Genomic DNA, 16,464 nt, shown 5'->3' on the forward strand with positions numbered 1-16,464 from the left:
AACCTCAAAGTGCTACAGTGTATTTAAAAAAAATGAAAACATAATACAATAAATACAAATAAAAACTAGAACAGCTTAATAGAGAGAACTAGTATGCATGTATCTAAAAAAAAGGCTTTTTTAAAAAGAAGGGTTTTTAAGCCTTTTTTAAAAGCATCCACAGTCTGTGGTGCCCTCAGGTGGTCAGGGAGAGCGTTCCACAGACTGGGAGCGGCGGAGCGGAAAGCCCGGTCCCCCCCCCCCCTTCATACCACCTGCCTTTGCTTCTTTTCCTCGTCTTAACATTCTCGGAGTCTCAAAATCCAAACAATGGAATTGATCAACTTAACAAAATTGACGAGCTATTCTTGATGACAACCTGCCTGTCCTGATGGAAACTTTGTTGCCGGGGAGGGTTGGGTGCCTTCCAGTCGAGGACGCTGCACTGGGCGCACCTCCAAGACGCCGGCGTGCGCCACTCCGGCTGCATTCAATCGCCAATCAGCAGTCTACACACCTGTTGCTGATGAGCTCTCCTGCCTTCTTAAGCCAGCGCAACCTGCTATCCTGTGCCAGAACGTAGCGATCTGTTCCCGTACACGTTCCTCCATCCCCTGGTTGTGAGCTGTGTGTCTCGTCTCCCTATGTTCCCCCTCTGGTTCTCTGGCTGCCCCTCTTGGATCTTGACCTCTTTGACGCCTCGCTATTGCCCCCGACTTCCTTCCTGTTCTCTGGACCTTCGAGCCTTCCTTGCCCCTCTTGGTCTTCCGCCTCTCGTTCAACACCACCGGTAACACAATACAGCTAATATCTACACATAGTCACACACCACACACATAGTTTTGGATTATTTACACACTAAATATATTATTTATCTATATTGTGTATATATATGTAAATAAATATAGATTATACACACGTAACAGACACATTTGGAGGATGTTGGCAGACATTGAAGGTTCCTCAAATCTGCCACAAATGATTGAAGGATGTGCAGAGCTGTGGGCAATCATATTTTTTGTAGTTTCTGGAGTATATCACAAACTGGACAACATCTTGGATAAGCTGTCTGCCCTGCAAGGTTAAGTTATGATTAAGTTGAGGACCAAAAATGGACAATCAGAGTGAAAGGTTGGAACGGAACGGCTTTGGTCGTACACCTGTTGTTTGTTGACATTTTGTTGGACGGACTGTGGTATCGTTAAAACACTCAAGGCAGGCGACTCTTCAGGCTTAAAAACACACAAATGCAACCATGGGGGGTAAAAACAACAAACATTTATTAACACATTCAAACAAACACAAAAATACAGAAATTTGTTTGGATTCTGAGGCGCATGGATTCACATGTGAAAAGTATCCTTCTTTAGACATGAATAGATGTGTCTTTGTCTATACTAGGGTTGTACGGTATACCGGTACTAGTATAGTATCGTGGTACTAATGAATCAAAATTGGTACTATACTCTGATTGAAAAGTATCGGTTCTGCCTATCTGTGTTGACCCTGCAATGAAGTGGCGACTTGTCCAGGGTTTGTTTTAGCTACTTCTAAATCACTAATCCTGGCCTCCATGGCGACAAATAAAGTGAGTTTCTTACAAGTACCATTATCACTGGAGGACGAGGAATAGCTAAACATGCTTCACTGCCCACCGTGGGAGGATACAATAGCTCACCGCTAACAGCAAGCTCGCGCTCCTCAATGTAAACAAATGCCATGGGTGGATCTACACCTGACATCCACTGTAATGATACCAAGTACAATAGCGTATCGAGTTGATACTACTATGGTTACATCGATTAAAAATTCATATTATGTTTATAAAGTCATGAAATACGCCCCTAGACACATGAGGACTTTGAATATGACCATTGTATGATCCTGTAACTACTTGGTATCGGACCGATACCTAAATGTGTGGTATCATCCAAAACTGATGTAAAGTATCAAATAAGAGAAGAATAAGTGATTATTACATTTGAACAGAAGTGTAGATAGAACATGTTGAAACAGAAAATGAGCAGATATTAACAGTAAACGAACGAGTAGATTAATGATACTTTTTTACAGTTTGTCCCTCATAATGTGTACAAAATAATAAGTGTATAAATGACACAATATGTTACTGCATACGTCAGCAGACTAATTAGGAGTCTTTGTTTGTTTACTTACTACTAAAAGACAAGTTGTCTAGTATGTTCACTATTTTATTGAAGGACTAAATGACAATAATAAACATATGTCTCATGTACACTAAGATTTTTTGTTCAAACAAAGCCAATAATGACATTTTTTGGGGTCCCCTTTATTTAGAAAAGTATCGAAATACATTTTGGTACCGGTACCAAAACATTGGTCTGGGGACAACCCTCGTGGACAAAGTGAACAAGTACAAAGAAAAGTTCTTCCGTCCTTCACCTGGAGCACCCACAGCTGTCTCAGACGTCCCTACGTCACAAATATGTTCTGCGCTCAAATTGGCTCTCAGGAAGTTGGTTGTCCCGCAGCACGCACACCTCAAAGCCATAAAAATAGATGGGGAGTGACTCAGCCGTTATGTAAAGTCCATCTCTGATAGGGCCGCCCGGGGAGCTTTATGTCAGTTTAGCTTGATGCCAGTGGAGCTGAGGTGACATGTCGGCTGTGTCCGAGCTCCAACACACACACACACACACACACACACACACACACACACACACACACACACACACACACACACACACACACACACACACACACACACACACACACACACACACACACACACATACACATACACACACACTTTTGTATTTCTTACCTTCTTGAGACCTCCGAAAAATGCCTACTTCTTTAGGACCAGCCTTTCTAGAAATATAAAGATGTGTATTTACAACATTAATAATATATACATACTATGCAAATATAAAACAGCTCTTTGTGAAAAATGAGTTGGAGTTTCACAAGAAAAAGGTCACAATTTCACAAAAAAAACATAGAATTTTGGCAGTATTATAATAAAAGTCGTCATTTTACTCAACACGAGTCAAAATTTGACAAAAACTGAACATTTGTGCAATATTATGATGAAAGTTGGGATTTTACTCAATAACAGTCGCAATTTTACAAGAAAAGCTTAACATTTTGGCAATTTCATGAAAAGAGTCGTAATTTTACTCGACAAAAGTCACAATTTTATAAGAAAACTTTAAAATTTTGGCAGTATTATAATAACAATCGGAATTTTACTTGGCAAAATGATGACAAAAGTCATCATTTTACTCAATAATTGTCACTATTTTACAAGAACAACAAAAAAATGGGCAATATTGTGATAAGTCAGAATTGTATATGACAAATGTCACCATTTTGCATTAAAAAGTAATCATTTTACATAAAAAAAGTAACAATTTTACGAGCAAATATGAGAAATTGTTCCCAATTTTATAAGAAAAAAGTCGACACATTGTGAGAAAAAGACTGCTTTTAGTTCATTTTTTTATTTTAAATATTTTGTTTGTAATTGTTTTTTTAATCTACATTATATACTACAAATTATTACAGTATGTCTCTATATACATAGTTATTTAATTTTTTTAAATACATTTTGGCCAAAGGGGGCGCATTTCAATTTCTTACACACACTTGTTATTTCATATGTTCACCAGAGGGGGAGCACTTTTAAAAGCGACACACAGTCAATTTGAAAAATCCCTCCTTTTTGGGACCACCCTCATTTTGATAGATGTCACCAGCAGGGGGTGCAAATTAGACATTCTTTATTAGATGCAATGTTATTGGGACCATGATTTATGTCATCACTTCTTCACACCTCCTCATATGGAAGATACTTTTCCTACTTCATGTCTCAAGAAGGGTAGAAATACAAGAACACACACACACACACTTTTGTATTTCTTACCTTCTTGAGACCTCCGAAAAATAACTACTTCTTACATTAATAATATATACATACTATGCAAATATAAAACAGCTCGTGAAAAATGAGTTGGAGTTTCACAAGAAAAAGGTCACAATTTCATAAGAAAAACTTGGACTTTTGGCAGTATTATAATAGAAGTCGTCATTTTACTCAACGCGAGTCAAAATTTGACAATAAAAACGGAACATTTGTGCAATATTATGATAAAAGTTGGGATTTTGCTCAATAACAGTCACAATTTTACCAGGAAAGCTTCAACTTTTGGCAATTTCATGAAAAGAGTCATAATTTTACTCGACAAAAGTCACAATTTTACAAGAAAACTTTAAAATGTTGGCAATATTATAATAACAAACGGAATTCTACTTGGCAAAATGATGACAAAAGTAAAAAAAATCACTATTTTACAAGAACAACAAATACAATTGGCAATATTGTGATACAAGTCAGAATTTTATATGACAAATGTCACCATTTTGCATTAAAAAGTAATAATTTTACATTAAAAAAAGTAATAATTTTACGAGAAAATATCGCAATATTACAGAAGCAGAGAGAATATGAGAAATTCTTCCCAATTTTATAAGAAAAAAGTCGACGCATTGTGAGAAAAAGACTGCCTTTAGTTCATTTTATTTATTTTAAATTTTTTGTTTGCAATTGTTTTTTTAATTTTCATTATTTACTTCAAGTTATTACAGTTTGTCTCTATATACATATTTATTTATTTGATTTTTAAAAAATAAATTTTGGCCAAAGGGCCATTTCAATTTCTTACACACACTTGTTATTTCATATGTTGACACACAGTCAATTTGAAAAATCCCACTTTTTTGGGACCACCCTCATTTTGATAGATTTCGGGTGCAAATGAGACATTCTCTATTAGATGCAATGTTATTGGGACCATGATTGATGTCATCACTTGTTCACACCTCCTCATATGGAAGATACTTTTCCTTCTTCATGTCTCAAGAAGGGTAGAAATACAAGAACACACACACACACACACACACACACACACACACACACGCACACACACACACACACTTGTATTTCTTACCTTCTTGAGACCTCCGAAAAATGCCTCCCTCTTTAGGACCACCCCTTCTAGATATATAAAAATTAGTATTTACAACATTAATAATACAATACATACTATGCAAATATAAAACAGCCCTTTGTGAAAAATGAGTTGGAGTTTCACAAGAAAAAGGTAACAATTTCACAAGAAAAACTTGGACTTTTGGCAGTATTATAATAAAAGTCGTCATTTTACTCAACCCGAGTCAAAATTTGACAATAAAAACTGAACATTTGTGTAATATTATGATGAAAGTTGGGATTTTACTCAATAACAGTCGCAATTTTACAAGAAAAGCTTAACATTTTGGCAATTTCATGAAAAGAGTCATAATTTTACTCGACAAAAGTCACAATTTTATAAGAAAACTTTAAAATTTTGGCAATACTATTATAACAATCTGAATTTTACTTGGCAAAATGATGACAAAAGTCATCATTTTACTCAATAATTGTCACTATTTTACAAGAACAACAAAAATGGGCATTATTGTGATAAGTCAGAATTGTATATGACAAATGTCACCATTTTGCATTAAAAAGTAATCATTTTACATAAAAAAAGTAACAATTTTACGAGCAAATATGAGAAATTGTTCCCAATTTTATAAGAAAAAAGTCGACACATTGTGAGAAAAAGACTGCTTTTAGTTCATTTTTTTATTTTAAATATTTTGTTTGTAATTGTTTTTTTAATCTACATTATTTACTACAAATTATTACAGTATGTCTCTATATACATATTTATTTCATTTTTTTAAATACATTTTGGCCAAAGGGGGCGCATTTCAATTTCTTACACACACTTGTTATTTCATATGTTGACCAGAGGGGGAGCACTTTTAAAAGCGACACACAGTCAATTAGAAAAATCCCTCCTTTTTGGGACCACCCTCATTTTGATAGATGTCACCAGCAGGGGGTGCAAATGAGACATTCTCTATTAGATGCAATGTTATTGGGACCATGATTGATGTCATCACTTGTTCACACCTCCTTATATGGAAGATACTTTTCCTTCTTCATGTCTCAAGAAGGGTAGAAATACAAGAACACACACGCACACACACACACACACACACACACACACACACACACACACACACACACACACACACACACACACACACACACACACACACACGCACAAGCTTTTCTCACAGCAAATACTTCCTTTCCTCCTTCCTTCCCACTCCCCAGTGTGTGCTTCCTAAGGGACGGCCATGCGATACACTCAGCAAGATGGAATCCCTGCGGACCTAACTGCTTACATTATTAGCACTTCACAGCCTGGTGAGAGGGAAACACCACTCGGCGTCCACACATCACATCCCACAGCCCTCCAGCCAGGCAGCAGTCCATGCGGGGAAACAGAAACAATCGAAGACTGGAATCTAGGGTATTTCGATACTTTTCTAAATAAAGGGGACCACAAAAATGTCATTATTGGCTTTATTTGAACAACAAATCTTAGTGTACATGAAACATATGTTTATTATTGTCATTTAGTCCTTCAATAAAATAGTGAACATACTAGACAACTTGTCTTTTAGTAGTAAGTAAACAAACAAAGACTCCTAATTAGTCTGCTGACGTATGCAGTAACATATTGTGTCATTTATACACCTATTATTTTGTACACATTATGAGGGACAAACTGTAAAAAATGATTATTAATCTACTTGTTCATTTACTGTTAAAATCTGCTTATTTTCTCTTTCAACATGTTCTATCTACACTTTTGTTCAAATGTAATAATCACTTATTCTTCTCTTCTTTGATACTTTACATTAGTTTTGGATGATACCACACATTTAGGTATCGATCCGATACCAAGTAGTTACAGGATCATACATTGGTCATATTCAAAGTCCTCATGTGTATTTCATGACTTTATAAACATAATATACATTTTTAATCGATGTAATCATAGTAGTATCGACTAGATACGCTATTGTACTTGGTATCCTTACAGTGGATGTCAGGTGTAGATCCACCCATGGGATTTGTTTACATTCAGGCGCGTTACCTTTTGTTAGCAGTGACGCCGGTGAGTTATTGTATCCTCAAACGGTGTGTAGTGAAGCATGCTTAGCTATTCCTCGTCCTCCAGTGATAATGCTACTTGTAAGAAACTTACTTTATTTGTCGCCATGGAGGCCAGGATTAGTGATTTAGAAGTAGCTAAAACACTGCAGACTGAGGGTGTTTCAGTGTTATAACTTCACCTTTATCTTTAATTTTTACACCAAAATGCGCCCGTTCTCCCTTTTCTGTCTACACACTGTGTCTGCTTGTAAGTACTCTGTGTGTGTGCGCTGCCGAACATGCTCCTCTGCTCGTAAAACCAGCAATGTCACGACGTGACGACGCGCCTTCATGCCCGGGAAGCGGTACTTTTCAAACCCAGTTTAGTACCGTTTTTGATTCATAGGTACCTTGATACTCTACTAGTACCGGTATACCGTACAACCCTAGTGGATCTATGATTCAGTTCTTACCTGCCAGTTTGTCCCTTCAAGACAGACGTGACGCAGAATATCCCGCAGCCACTTCCTGTGGGGAAACTCTTCATTCTAATAAGACGTCTTAATCACCTTCAATGCAAATGTGTTTCCTGCCAGATTAACCTCGAGGTTTTTTTTTTCCCAACAGAGGTTCTCTCAATTATATTTTAGAGGCTTCCCCAGCCTCATCAACTTTTTAGAACTTACAGTACGTCTGGTGTTGAAGAAGTTTGAAACGCAACATTCTACCAGACATGAGAGAGAATTCCTGCCGGTAGGAGACCACGCCGCCAGGGTGCAGGAACCGGGGGAGGTTGGAATGCTGGTCCTGGCGCAGGGGTCAATGTGTGGCCGCTTGGCTGGCCCCTTTAGCCAGAGGGAGCGAGTCCATGCAGCCGGCGCCACCACGTGGGTGTGCGGCCGCCGTGTGCGTGCACTGGAGAGCCGGTGACGTGGTGACAGGGTTGTATTGGCTCGCAGCCCAGGCCTTGAAAATGGAGGCAAGTTGAGCTATGGGATTTCCATAGTCTGGCTGAGTGTGGCCAAGACGAGGAGCAGGAGACGACGGTGTGGCTGTGTTGTTGGGTCGAACAAAGTCCACGGGAACCAGATGGCCATCAGCTCCCCACGTATGTTGTCTCCAGCTCCTCGCCTCCAGCGCCTCAGAAAGGCTCCTCTCATACCCCTTGATCTCCGTCGCACTGTAGCTCCCCACAAGGTCACTTGTTGACTGGATCATTCTGTCACGGATTCCAATAGTTCCATCTTTCCATCCATTTTCTACCGCTTGTTCCCTTCAGGGTCGCGAGGGGAGGGGGATGGAGACTATCTCAGCTGCACTCGGGCAGAAGGCGGGGTCCGCCCTGGACTAGGAAGGCGGGGTAGACCCTGGACAAGTGTCCACCTCATGGCAGGGCCAACAGAGATAGACAACATTGACACTCATTTGGAGATGGGAGGGGCCTATCCCCAGGTGCATGTCTTTGGAGGTGGGAGGGGCCTATCCCCAGGTGCATGTCTTTGGAGGTGGGAGGGGCCTATCACCAGGTGCACGTCTTTGGAGGTGGGAGGGGCCTATCACCAGGTGCACGTCTTTGGAGGTTGGTGGGGCCTAACCTCAGGTGCATCTCTTTGGAGGTGGGAGGGGCCTATTCCCAGGTGCATATCTTTGGAGGTGGGAGGGGCCTATCCCCAGGTGCACGTCTTTGGAGGTGGGAGGGGCCTATTCCCAGGTGCACATCTTTGGAGGTGGGAGGGGCCTATCCCCAGGTGCATGTCTTTGGAGGTGGGAGGGGCCTATTCCCAGGTGCATATCTTTGGAGGTGGGAGGGGCCTATCCCCAGGCGCACCTCTTTGGAGGTGGGAGGGGCCTATCCCCAGGTGCATATCTTTGGAGGTGGGAGGGGCCTATCCCCAGGTGCATGTCTTTGGAGGTGGGAGGGGCCTATCCCCAGGTGCACGTCTTTGGAGGTGGGAGGGGCCTATTCCCAGGTGCATATCTTTGGAGGTGGGAGGGGCCTATTCCCAGGTGCATATCTTTGGATGTGGGAGGGGCCTATCACCAGGTGCACGTCTTTGGAGGTTGGTGGGGCCTAACCCCAGGTGCATGTTTTAAAGGTGGGAGGGGCCTATTCCCAGGTGCAGATCTTTGGAGGTGGGAGGGGCCTATCCCCAGGTGCACGTCTTTGGAGGTGGGAGAGGCCTATCCCCAGGTGCATATCTTTGGAGGTGGGAGGGGCCTATCCCCAGGTGCACGTCTTTGGAGGTGGGAGGGGCCTATTCCCAGGTGCATGTCTTTGGAGGTGGGAGGGGCCTATCCCCAGGTGCACGTCTTTGGAGGTGGGAGGGGCCTATCACCAGGTGCACGTCTTTGGAGGTGGGAGGGGCCTATCCCCAGGTGCACGTCTTTGGAGGTGGGAGGGGCCTATTCCCAGGTGCATATCTTTGGAGGTGGGAGGGGCCTATCCCCAGGTGCATGTCTTTGGAGGTGGGAGGGGCCTATCCCCAGGTGCACGTCTTTGGAGGTGGGAGGGGCCTATTCCCAGGTGCATATCTTTGGAGGTGGGAGGGGCCTATTCCCAGGTGCATATCTTTGGAGGTGGGAGGGGCCTATCACCAGGTGCACGTCTTTGGAGGTTGGTGGGGCCTAACCCCAGGTGCATGTTTTAAAGGTGGGAGGGGCCTATTCCCAGGTGCAGATCTTTGGAGGTGGGAGGGGCCTATCCCCAGGTGCACGTCTTTGGAGGTTGGTGGGGCCTAACCCCAGGTGCATGTTTTAAAGGTGGGAGGGGCCTATCCCCAGGTGCACGTCTTTGGAGGTGGGAGGGGCCTATTCCCAGGTGCATATCTTTGGAGGTGGGAGGGGCCTATCCCCAGGTGCATGTCTTTGGAGGTGGGAGGGGCCTATCCCCAGGTGCACGTCTTTGGAGGTGGGAGGGGCCTATTCCCAGGTGCATATCTTTGGAGGTGGGAGGGGCCTATTCCCAGGTGCATATCTTTGGAGGTGGGAGGGGCCTATCACCAGGTGCACGTCTTTGGAGGTTGGTGGGGCCTAACCCCAGGTGCATGTTTTAAAGGTGGGAGGGGCCTATCCCCAGGTGCATGTCTTTGGAGGTGGGAGGGGCCTATCCCCAGGTGCATATCTTTGGAGGTGGGAGGGGCCTATCCCCAGGTGCATATCTTTGGAGGTGGGAGGGGCCTATCCCCAGGTGCACGTCTTTGGAGGTGGGAGGGGCCTATCACCAGGTGCACGTCTTTGGAGGTTGGTGGGGCCTAACCCCAGGTGCATGTTTTAAAGGTGGGAGGGGCCTATCCCCAGGTGCATGTCTTTGGAGGTGGGAGGGGCCTATCCCCAGGTGCACGTCTTTGGAGGTGGGAGGGGCCTATTCCCAGGTGCATATCTTTGGAGGTGGGAGGGGCCTATCCCCAGGTGCACGTCTTTGGAGGTGGGAGGGGCCTATTCCCAGGTGCATGTCTTTGGAGGTGGGAGGGGCCTATCCCCAGGTGCACGTCTTTGGAGGTGGGAGGGGCCTATCACCAGGTGCACGTCTTTAGAGGTGGGAGGGGCCTATCCCCAGGTGCACGTCTTTGGAGGTGGGAGGGGCCTATTCCCAGGTGCAGATCTTTGGAGGTGGGAGCGGCCTATTCCCAGGTGCACGTCTTTGGAGGTGGGAGGGGCCTATTCCCAGGTGCAGATCTTTGGAGGTGGGAGGGGCCTATCCCCAGGTGCATATCTTTGGAGGTGGGAGGGGCCTATCCCCAGGTGCACGTCTTTGGAGGTGGGAGGGGCCTATTCCCAGGTGCATGTCTTTGGAGGTGGGAGGGGCCTATCCCCAGGTGCACGTCTTTGGAGGTGGGAGGGGCCTATCACCAGGTGCACGTCTTTAGAGGTGGGAGGGGCCTATCCCCAGGTGCACGTCTTTGGAGGTGGGAGGGGCCTATTCCCAGGTGCAGATCTTTGGAGGTGGGAGCGGCCTATTCCCAGGTGCACGTCTTTTGATGTGGCAGGAAGCCGTAGTACCCGGAGGGATCCCACGCAGTCACGGGGAGAACATGCAAACTCCACACAGAAAGACCCCGAGCCCGGGTATCGAAGCCAGGACCCTATTATTGTGAGGCACACGCACTAACCCCTGTTCCACCGTCTTGCCCAACAAAAAAATCCTCCTTTAAGGACATTGGATGACAATTCACACCTCCCATCGTGCCAGCAGTCATGCGAGTGGGCCTCGTACCTCGTTTGCTTTCCTCTGAGTCACACACCCCCACAACAGCGCGTGTGTCTCTTGTGTGTGTGTGTTTGTGCCACTGGATGACGGGGTTAAACGGAGGGGCCGGTGAGAGGCTGGATGCCAAGGAATCAGAGCGTAACACACCTTGAAGGCTCGGTGTGTGCATGCAAGCCTGCCGTCCGAGACAGGGAGCAGGGGAGCCTTCTCACTACGACGCCACCAACAACAGCTTTTATACAGACACTGTAGCGCGTGTGTGTGTGTGTGTGTGTGTGTGTGTGTGTGTGTGTGTGTGTGTGTGTGTGTGTGTGTGTGTGTGTGTGTGTGTGTGTGTGTAAGTTAATGACAGACTTAATTGGTGACAGCGACTGTCCCTCCCCCTGCTTCCTGATCTCATGAAAAGTCTTCCACGTCCTGTAGAAGAAGTGAGGAAACACAAGTGCACACACACACACACACACACACACACACACACACACACACACACACACACACACACACACACACACACACACACACACACACACACACACACACACACACACACACACACACACACACACACGCACTACTTGCGTGCATGAACACACAATCCATCTCACACGTATTTTTGAACATTTTGGTACAAGCACAAGATATGAGTGGGTTGCAGTTGGAATTGTTTGAATCGGTTGAAAAATGTTGCCGTAGTTACAGTCTGAATTGAGAATGTGTATTTCGTAATCCTGGGAATTTCGTGAAAAACGGGAATTTGTACCAAAAAATAAAAAAAATAGCATTTGTTGTCCCAACTAAGAGGAACGTTTTGAATGCTTGGAATTGGTTAAAAAATGTGGACTGTGAAAACTTTCCAGGAAGAAGTGAAAATAGGGCTTTGGAAAACCGGGAATTCTGGGAATTTTTGGGATCTTGTAGCTTGATTGTCCAAGGCGAGTGGAGTTTGTGGAACGGTTCGAATCGGGTGAGAAATGTGGCAATTGTGCAAGTTCGCAAAATGGCTTGTTCATTTTCAATGGGCAAAATGTCCCGGAAAAACAGGCATTCTGGGTAATCTGGGAAATACTTTTTTTTTTTTTTTTTTTTTTTAGGGAGGTCAATATGAAAGAGGTGTGTTGTGGCCTCCAGCAAAATTTTGTTTGGAGAGGAAATGTGTCCCTTTTAAGACATTGAATGCCACACTGTGCGGCATACACCAAGGATCAATACTGGGACAACAATTATATAATAGCTTAAAAAAAAAATAAAATAAAATAAAAAAAAAAAAAAAAAAAAAAAAAAATATATATATATATATATATATATATATATATACCTACAGATGATATTTATATATACAAAAATGATATACAGATGCTATAAATATATACAAAAAAATATATAATATATATATATATATATTGTATACATATATATATATATATATATATATATATATATATATATATATATATATATATATATATATATATATATATATATATATATATAGGGAGAGAGAAAGAGATTAAATAATATTTATATACAAACAAATATAAATAAATATATTTTATTCTATTTTATTATTTAAAAAAAAAAAAAATTATTACAAACCCCGTTTCCATATGAGTTGGGAAATTGTGTTGGATGTAAATATAAACGGAATACAATGATTTGCGAATCCTTTTTAACCCATATTCAATTGAATGTACTACAAAGACAAGATATTTGATGTTCAAACTTATTTGGCAAATAATAATTAACTTAGAATTTCATGGCTGCAACACGTGCCAAAGTAGTTGGGAAAGGGCATGTTCACCACTGTGTTACATGGCCTTTCCTTTTAACAACACTCAGTAAAGGTTTGGGAACTGAGGAGACACATTTTTGAAGCTTCTCAGGTGGAATTCTTTCCCATTCTTGCTTGATGTACAGCTTAAGTTGTTCAACAGTCCGGGGGTCTCCCTTCTGCTATTTTAGGCTTCATAATGCGGCACACATTTTCAATGGGAGACAGGTCTGGACTACAGGCAGGCCAGTCTAGTACCCGCACTCTTTTACTATGAAGCCACGTTGATGTAACCTGTGGCTTGGCATTGTCTTGCTGAAATAAGCAGGGGCGTCCATGGTAACATTGCTTGGATGGCAACATATGTCGCTCCAAAAGCTGTATGTACCTTTCAGCATTAATGGTGCCTTCACAGATGTGTAAGTTACCCATGTCTTGGGCACTAATACACCCCCATACCATCACAGATGCTGGCTTTTACACTTTGCGCCTATAACAGTCCGGATGGTTCTTTTCCTCTTTGGTCCGGAGGACACGACGTCCACAGTTTCCAAAAACAATTTGAAATATGGACTCGTCAGACCACAGAACACTTTTCCACTTTGTATCAGTCCATCTTAGATGAGCTCAGGCCCAGCAAAGCCGACGGCGTTTCTGGGTGTTGTTGATAAACGGTTTTCGCCTTGCATAGAAGAGTTTTAACTTGCACTTACAGATGTAGCGACCAACTGTAGTTACTGACACTGGGTTTCTGAAGTGATCCTGGGCCCATGTGGTGATATCCTTTACACACTGATTTCGCTTGTTGATGCAGTACAGCCTGAGGGATGGAAGGTCACGGGCTTAGCTGCTTACGTGCAGTGATTTCTCCAGATTCTCTGAACCTTTTGATGATATTACGGAGCGTAGATGGTGAAATCCCTAAATTCCTTGCAATAGCTGGTTGAGAAAGGTTTTTCTTAAACTGTTCAACAATTTGCTCACACATTTGTCGACAAAGTGGTGACCCTCGCCCCATCCTTGTTTGTGAATGACTGAGCATTTCATGGAATCTACTTTTATACCCAATCATGGCACCCACCTGTTCCCAATTTGCCTGTTCACCTGTGGGATGTTCCAAATAAGTGTTTGATGAGCATTCCTCAACTTTATCAGTATTTATTGCCACCTTTCCCAACTTCTTTGTCACGTGTTGCTGGCATCAAATTCTAAAGTTAATGATTATTTGCAAAAACTTTTTTTTTTATCAGTTTGAACATCAAATATGTTGTTTTTGTAGCATAAAATGATTTGCAAATCATTGTATTCTGTTTATATTTACATCTAACACAATTTCCCAACTCATATGGAAACGGGGTTTGTATTTAATCTCTATATAAATGGCATCTGTAAAGTTACAGAGAACTTAAAATTAGTACTATTCACAGACTAAGATGTGACTGTTTTGTTCAGAAGAGAACACACAGACGCTAATGCAAATAATAACAGAAGAAATTAATAAATGAAAAAGGTTGTTTGAAAAAAATGGACTATCTTTGAATCTCAGTAAAAAATAAAATCATGTTATTGGGTTACAGTAGAAAATAATGTTAAATACAAGTAGTAGACATTGAACGAGTAAAATAAATATTAATTTTGGGTTTAATAATGGATGATAACATGATTTAAAAATTGTATTTAACTAAATATACAACATAAGGTGGCAAGAAATATTTCAATAAGGAATAAAGCAAAAATATTCTGGACCAAAAATATATTTTTTACATGGGTATTAAATACATGATGTTGCACCACATTACACAAATATTGCCTGCTTAATGATGACGGTGCCAATAAAAAGGCATAAATATTGTCCATAAACTTGCAGGAATTCTCTCATTAGATTGTGCAGGTGTACCTAATATTGTGGCCAGTTATTATATTGCATATTGAGAAAGATAGTTTAGTGAATACATGAACTTATCATTCTTCCTCCAGCAACACCACTGATTGGACAGCTGACAACCACTGGGTGGAGGAGAGTCATTACAACATAATGTGCACCTGTACCATACTGTACACCTGCACCATACAGTACACCTGCACCATACTGTACACCTGTACCATACTGTACACATGCACCATACTATACAGTACACCTGCACCATACTGTACACCTGTACCATACTGTACACCTGCACCATACAGTACACCTGCACCATACTGTACACCTGCACTATACTGTACATTTGCACCATACTGTACACTCGCACCATACTGTACACCTGCACCATACAGTACACCTGCACTATACTGTATACCTGCACTATACTGTACACTTGCACCATACTGTACATTTGCACCATACTGTACACTTGCACCATACTGTACACTTGCATCATACTGTACATTTGCACCATACTGTACACTTGCACCATACTGTACACCTGCACCATACAGTACACCTGCACCATACTGTACACCTGCACCATACTGTACACCTGCACCATACTGTACACTTGCACCATACTGTATACCTGCACCATACTGTACACCTGCACCATACTGTACACCTGCACTATACTGTACACCTGCACCATACTGTACACTTGCACCATACAGTACACCTGCACCATACAGTACACCTGCACTATACTGTACACCTGCACCATACTGTAGACTTGCACCATACAGTACACCTGCACCATACTGTACACTTGCATCATACAGTACACCTGCACTATACTGTACACCTGCACCATACTGTACACTTGCACCATACAGTACACCTGCACCATACTGTACACTTGCATCATACTGTACATTTGCAACATACTGTACACTTGCACTATACAGTACACCTGCACCATACAGTACACCTGAACTATACTGTACACCTGCACCATACTGTACACTTGCACCATACAGTACACCTGCACCATACAGTACACCTGCACTATACTGTACACCTGCACCATACTGTACACTTGCACCATACAGTACACCTGTACCATACTGTACACCTGCACCATACAGTACACCTGCACCATACTGTACACATGCACCATACTATACACCTGCACCATACTATACACCTGCACTATACTGTACACCTGCACCATACTGTACACCTGTACCATACTGTACACATGCACCCTACAGTACACCTGCACCATACTGTACACCTGCACCATACTGTATACCTGCACCATACTGTACACCTGCACCATACTGTACACCTGCACCATACAGTACACCTGCACCATACTGTACACCTGCACCATACTGTATACCTGCACCATACTGTACACTTGCACCCTACAGTACACCTGCACCATACTGTATACCTGCACCATACTGTACACCTGCACCCTACAGTACACCTGCACCATACTGTATACCTGCACCATACTGTACACCTGTACCATACAGTACACCTGCACCATACTGTACACCTGTACCCTACAGTACACCTGCACCATACTGTATACCTGC

The 16,464-nt window shown here is 42.6% G+C and overlaps 1 long non-coding RNA gene across 1 annotated transcript in view; it reads right to left on the minus strand.

The window, feature by feature from the left end:
• Nucleotides 1-2,697: 2,697 nt before the first annotated feature.
• Nucleotides 2,698-16,464, minus strand: part of LOC133664338 (uncharacterized) — a 30,059-nt gene continuing 16,292 nt past the window's right edge. Inside the window, exon 4 of the long non-coding RNA XR_009828571.1 lies at nucleotides 2,698-2,829. This is a non-coding gene — a long non-coding RNA (uncharacterized LOC133664338). The remainder of the gene's footprint in view (nucleotides 2,830-16,464) is intronic.

Source organism: Entelurus aequoreus, linkage group LG14, assembly GCF_033978785.1.
Source record: "Entelurus aequoreus isolate RoL-2023_Sb linkage group LG14, RoL_Eaeq_v1.1, whole genome shotgun sequence".
NCBI lineage: Eukaryota > Metazoa > Chordata > Actinopteri > Syngnathiformes > Syngnathidae > Entelurus > Entelurus aequoreus.